General features: G+C 36.1%; 1 pseudogene; it reads left to right on the top strand.

The window, feature by feature from the left end:
* Positions 1–804: 804 nt before the first annotated feature.
* LOC120352041 lies at positions 805–3,370 on the top strand (annotated as a pseudogene).
* The last annotated feature ends 3,715 nt before the right edge of the window (positions 3,371–7,085 follow it).

The following is a 7,085-nucleotide window of genomic DNA, read 5'->3' as shown; positions in this document are numbered from 1 at the left end:
CTGAATAATCCTGATTTCTGAGTTACCTATTATTAACCTATTTTGGTAACTAGACTTGCTAGTATCCAAATCAAGATAACTTTTTGAAAGAATGTATCCAGTAAGGGCCAGTTTCCGAGCTCGGGATTTAGCTAAGTTAGCTTTTATCTCTACATTCTACATCAAAAAATCTCAACCAAATTGCATAGTGCAGAGTGGATCTTACTGGATTCAAAGATTAGAGAATATTGCTTCAATAACATGAAGAAAAAAACAAACACAATTGTAAAAAAACTACAGTCCCTTGAGAACAAATCAAACAGAGGTAAGAGCTCATCAACAGGTAGGCCAACAATAAACAAATTTGCTCGAAGAGTGGTGTGAACCTATCAACAACAAACTTTTCAACAGAAAAAACTGAACATCTGGGAAAAGGAAAGAAATTTAACATCCGAAAAAGCAAAACCATTACCAGTACTCAACTATTGGTTGCTTATCTCGATAAAAATACAGAAATCAGTAAAGACATACTTTTAAGCAACAAGCTGATATTTTAGTAAGATTCCTGAACTCCAAAAAGACTATCCCACAAAAGGAACTGAATGTACTCAAAACATTAAAATACAAAGTAAAAAACAATAACCTAATAGCAACTAAATCAGACAAAGGAAATTCCACAGTCATCCTCAACAAACAGGATTACACAGACAAAGTTGAAAACTTCATTGTAGAAAACAAATTCAAACCAACTGATAAAGATCCGACAGAAAAATTCAATCAGGAAGTGAAAAAATCTATAACCAATATTAAGACATTATTCACTTCATGGGAAAAAAGAAATTTGATACCAATGAATGCTTCAACCCCAAGACTATTTGGCCTACCAAAACTCCACAAAGCAGGTATTCCAATCAGACCTGTAGTCTCATACGTAAACTCTCCTCATTAGCTGGCTCACAAAATCAATACAGGAAAAGCACATCGTTTCAACCCAGATTTGGAATCAGAAACTCAATAGAACTGGTGGAAAAACTATCGAAGATGCCAGCCCCTACCACACACAAACTGGTGTCTTTCAGAAAGTGTTCACCTAGCTACAAGAATCCTCCACACAACTTCCATGGACAACAACAAAATACAGGAATTAAACCAGCTTCTTCAAACTTGTGTGAAACAGAACTTTTTCAAATTCAATAACAGGATGTTCCAACAGGAAGAAGGTCTAGAAATGGGATCATCATTGTCTTCACAGTTGGCTGAAATCTGAAATCTGAAGTGCTTTATATTAATAATTATTTCTGAAAGAACGGTCAGCCTTCAAGGGTCAAGCCACACGAGGCGTTTTTTTTTGACAAGTTGGTAAAGCAGGAAGCTCTCCGTTTGGCTGATTCCCGAACGTCAACCTAATCAGCAGCCAATCGGAGAGCTTCCTGCTCTGTCGACTTGTTTTTAAAAACGCCTCGTGTGGCTTGGATCTTAGTGGTAGACTTATGCCCGGTTTCTCAGTCGTTCCATAAACTATTTATCCATTCAATAACTTTATTGTATCGTTAAATATGAGAAATGCGTTTCTAGAACGCTCCTTAAACTTATTGAATCCATAAATATTTCGATAAACTATATGCCCCGTTTCTCAGTCGTTCCATAAACTGTTTATTCATTCAATAACTTTATTGTATTGATAAATATGAGAAATGCGTTTCTAGAACACTCCTTAAACTTATTGAATCCATAAATCTCTCGATAAACTATAGTGCCAAAATCCAGCGTATAAATATTTATGGAATGGATAAATTTGTCAAATTTTTGGTTGCAATCAAAAAATTAGGTTACAAAATTGAATTACAAAATAAAATTAAAACTAGTGTAGATCACTAGTATTTTAAAAACAAAACAGAATCAAAGTTGCACTATATTTAGCATTGATAGCCCTTATTTGGTGTCAGCCATCTTGTTTTGGAAACATCAGCCAAAAAATGTACCGTAGGAAATTACCTCACAAATAAGAAGCATGGAATATACATCCAAGATTTGGTTGATTACCATAGGAACCATGTATAAAGTTTGTTTACGAGAGTGCTGGTTTTGGATCATGCCATGTTGCCAGATTCATTAAACATATATATATATATAATATATATATATATATATATAAATTTGCTCCATAGCTATGGATTCTATAAATATGTTTGAGAAACCAATAAAGATATATTGATTGGATAAAGTTATTAAATCGATAGCTATAACGGTGTTTCCTCTTCTTCTTTGTCTACCGTACGCCTAATCCCAATCATATGGGATAAGCTATAGCTTTGTTTATTGAACGAAATAATGCCAAAATCCAGCCTATAATAATATATTTATATTGAATCAATAAATTTCTTTTAAAGATTATGTTTGAATGTTTTTTGTTCGATGTTCTGTTATTTTAATAAATATTGAAATGGATCTAGATATAATTAGGTAGAGCAGCAGTTCAGATGATAAAGTGTTCGAGTCAATACCTGAAGAAAATATAGGAATATAGGCTTAACACATTTAATTATTTCTCGGACAGTGAATTCATAGCTCGATACAGGTTTAGTAAAGAAACAGTGATCTAAATTTCTGAACTACTTCCCAATTTTGATAACTTGAACAACAGAGGTAAGCCGTTGTCGAAAATGGACCAATTACTTATTGGATTACGGTTCTATGCAACTGAAACATTTCAAAATGTTGTTGGGGATATCATTCATGTCCATAAAAGTAAGGTGTGCAAAATAGTGAAAAGAATTTCCCACTCTCTGCGCTCTCTGCAGCCTCTTTGCGCGTTTTATTTTATTCAAATGCTCACAAATGAGAAAATTTTAAGAACAAAAAACTATTTTTTTTAAATTCGTTGTTTTCCTAACATGGTTGGATGTTTAGACTGTACTCATGTAAAAATTCTATCTCCTGGTGGCCAAGATGCAGAACTGTATAGAAATAGAAAAGGATATTTCTCTATCAATGTACAAGCTATATTTGCAATGCACAGCTAGTATTCACAGAAATCACTGCTAGGTGGAGGGGTTCTGTTCATGACAGTACAATTTTTAATACGTCCAAGATACATGCTGATTTGGAAGCTAGATTGTATCGGGGCAGCAGCAGCTGCTACCCACTTGGTGATAGTGGATTTCCATGCAGAAATTTTTTGCCAACTCCACATCTACATCCAGCAAATATAGCAGAAAGAAGATATAATAATAGTGCCCACATACAAAGGAGGAATACTATCAAAAGAGCTTTTGGAGTGTGGAAACGCAGATTTCCATGCTTGTCAATTTAAGAACAAAAATTCAGACTACTTTGATGATAATTGTAGAATATTAGAAATAAATAAGTCTCAAAGATTAATACTCAACGTGTGTAATCTCTATTTAAAACATGTAGGATAGAGTGAATTCCAATCAACAAACTATTAAATATTATAACTGATTTATGTCATCTGTTTTGCATAACATCTGGTTTCTGGTATACAACATCTTCCCCCTTTCTTCTTAAGTTCAATCTGCATATCGCAGTTGATCTGCGTGGCATCTTCTCATCGTTTCCTCAACATTCACTAGGTATGAGTATGGTCCATTTACTTTAACGATTTTTCCTTTTTTGTAGCCTTTGCCTGATCTGTCTAGTACCCATACGCCATTGCCCTCTCCGAACACCTTTGCATTGACTCTCGGCTTGCTGTTCCCTTGTCTAACTAACTCTTCGTCTACTCTGTCGTTAACAGATGGTAGTAATAGATCTATTTTGCAGCGTAACTCGCGACCGAACATCATAAAAGCAGGTGTTTTTCCCGTTGCTCTCTTTGGGGATGTTCTATGAGCGAATAAAAATTTTATTTAGTTCTTCTTGTAAGGTGCCAGTACTTCCTTTTGAAATTCCCATACATTCTTCAAACGTTCGTACACAACGCTCCGCCAATCCATTGCTTTTTGGGTGATATGGGGTGATACGTGCATGTTTTATGTTCAGTTCTTTGCAGAAATTTTGGAATTCATACGAAGTCAGTTGAGGACTGTTGAATTTCGCCTATTATTTTTTGTCCCATTTCATTGTTTTTGAATGTTTTGTCGTTGGTTCCTTTGTACGACTGTTCGTTGTCAGTCTTTGGCGTCTTGAGTTGCCAGTCTACTTTTTTTGCGTTCGGTTTGTCTACTTCGCGCCGTTTTGTTGAGGTTATTCAGCTAGGATAGCATCTTTTTCAAATTGTTATTCAGACAATTATTAATATGTAATTTGTGCTCAATTGTCCTTTTTTATTTTTAGTGAGTGTTTGGTACTCTTATTTCATTTATAATCTACAAATTTCTGGGTTTTCGTCATCTCCTGCCCGAAATGCTAGCTTCTCATTGGTCCAGATCAGTCGGTTTGGGGAGTAGTAGAATATTTTTTGGGGCGTAGTGAACGCTCTGGCGACATTCACGGCGTCTTTTCGATCGAATCGTCCAGAATGTAAAATGCATCTACTTCAACCAATTCTCTTTTTGCATATTTTTCTCTAATTATGTGAGAATCTACTTAAATTTTTATCACCAATGGGTGCTTAATTGTTCGTAATGTAACTGTACATATTTTTCGGCATCAATTAATTTTTTTCCAAGTAGTTTGTCCAAAGTTATGTGAACTCGTGTCGTCATGCTGCCAGCATTCAACCGGATAATGCTCCCAATATTCAACTTTAAATTCATCTACATCTTCATTCATCTCTAACTCCATCTTCAATGAACTCTTGAAAGTTTCTGATTCAGTGAGTGTACATTTCATTTCAATCTCGTGACTTGTTTGCCTCCTTGGACTCAAGCTCCTCATCGGACCTTCGACTGTCTCGTCAAGGTTAGTTTAGCTTCCCCAGTGAACTAAACTCATTCATCTTATGCCTCTGATCACCCGCCCTAGGGCCAGAGCATTCTCACCTTCGATTGTCTACATATAGAAATCAAGGTCATTAATTTGTGTTGCCTCCATGGAACCAAATTTGTAACAGTAGCTTCCCCTGTGAACTCTGTGCTTTGCTTGCGCCTCACTGAATCATTACATTTAAAGTTTCATTCGCCTCAGCGCAATATCAAACTACTTCAAGTCTCCGCCTCCCTGAGGTCATCATTTTCCCAGTCATCGCCCTGCCGTCGTCCTGTTTCCTCCCTCGAGGTCCTGTTCTTCGCAGCCACCGCCTGCTCTACCTTCCTTGAGGTCTTCATCGTTGCAGTTGTCATTCTGTCCCGCAGAATCTCTGGAGAGTGCCTCCGCTAGCCTGTCGTTCTTAGCCCGCCACTAGACCATGGGGTCTTGTTCCTGAGTAGTTGTTCCTGCTCTTCAAATCTTTAAGCTAAGTACTTTGTCTCTTTTACATTTATTTTTGTCTTTGTCATTCTTTTATTGAGGTCATTCCATATTGTTTAAATTCGTGTTTAAATACATAATCTAAACACATTCTAAATCAACCTAAATCAATTTGCTTCCTTGTAGGTTAGGTTCCCTAAACTCCTAAACTAAACTTACATCTAAACATATTTTTTTAATCTTGTCTTTCATTTGTTATTATTTTGTTACAATTGCCACACAAGGTGGATTCACATTTAATCTTGGCTAAGGCCTATTGGTACACTGAACCTTTCACATTCGTTAATGTAGATTTGAAACATTATCTCAGCGTTGAGACATTCTTGATAGGTCAGCTTGTTCTGTGACTTGCCACTTATCTAAATTTGTATTAATGTTCGGTTAATCAATTAATAGGCCTAATTCTTGTTTTGAATATTTACTTACCCCCTTTGCTTCTGAGCATCAATTTGCTCCTTGTAATTCTTGTATCTTGTGCATTAATGCTCCTTAGCATCGTTCTTTTTAGATTAATAAATTTCCCTACATATTTTTTGTTTTTGAATCTACTCAATCTAACATTAATTAATTACAAATTAATTGATTGACAGTTCATTATTTTTTGTTTGATTGCTCCAGCAATCTCTTGTATGAAATTACATCACCCTGTCGGAAGGACAGACGTCGAAAAACAACACAAACTACCAAATCAAAACTTTTTCTGTCAACTGAATTTACCGTTAATAAATCTAGCTACTTGGAATTTTACCTCGTTCTTTTTTACCATTTGTTTTCATTGTAATTTAAGTACATGGTCCGCACTCAACCAGTCGGTCCATTCTTATTTCTAATATTAGCTGCAACATTGCCTGAATCGCACCTAACAAGTCGATCAGCTCTGTCTTGGAAAATTCCAACATTAAGCCGTCGGTCACACTTGTCAGTTGACCATCGATCTTCAAGAATCAGTAATACTGATCTTCAAATTATTATGTAAGTTTCTTTTGGTGATATCTATAAATGATTAACACAATTTTTCTCAGATTCAATTTCTTTATTATTCAAATACAATTTAATACAGTCCACTCTTTTAAGCTAACTTTACAGCTCAACTTCTCTCACCAAAAACTACATAATTTTGGTTACTCCGAACCGGATCTAAATCTGCGATCTATGGTTTTGTTTTGTGGGTGCCCCACTAGAAATCATCTTTTTCTGAATGACCTCAGATAGGTTAGGTTAATATACCCACACTGTAAGCGTTGCTTAGCGTCCTTTGTTTTATCATTGCAAGCAGTACACACTGTTTAGTACCATAATAACAGTAGTTTTCAATTTTCAGATTTTTCGAGGGGTTATGTACTGGAACGTGAAACGGGTGTTGTATCATCCAGTTCCAGCTTCTTGCCGACACTGTAAGCCTGCGTTCGAGTCCCAGTTCTCTTGCAGCAATCAGAAAACTGCACAAGGTCTCTGCGTCCTGCTGCTTGCAATGCGCACTCAATCAAGTGCATTTCCACTGGACTCCGTTCCTGGCATCGGCAAAGCGCAAGTCACATATTTTTATTATTGTTTTTCTGTTAAGACCATAAAAAATGTCTCAAAGCAATTCAGTAGAGTATCAGGAGATAGCTCCTGTGGGTTCTGTTGACGGACAATCTGTCCCGTGGACCACTGTTCAAACTCTCAACAGACACTTAAATCTGTTGAAGAAACAATTTCCTATTTGCGACATCACTTCTGATGAAGCTTATCAT

The sequence above is a fragment of the Nilaparvata lugens genome, chromosome 6 (assembly GCF_014356525.2).
Source record: "Nilaparvata lugens isolate BPH chromosome 6, ASM1435652v1, whole genome shotgun sequence".
NCBI classification, from domain to species: domain Eukaryota; kingdom Metazoa; phylum Arthropoda; class Insecta; order Hemiptera; family Delphacidae; genus Nilaparvata; species Nilaparvata lugens.
The sequence above is the reverse complement of the archived record's forward strand: the minus strand, read 5'-3'. Positions and strand labels throughout refer to the sequence as shown.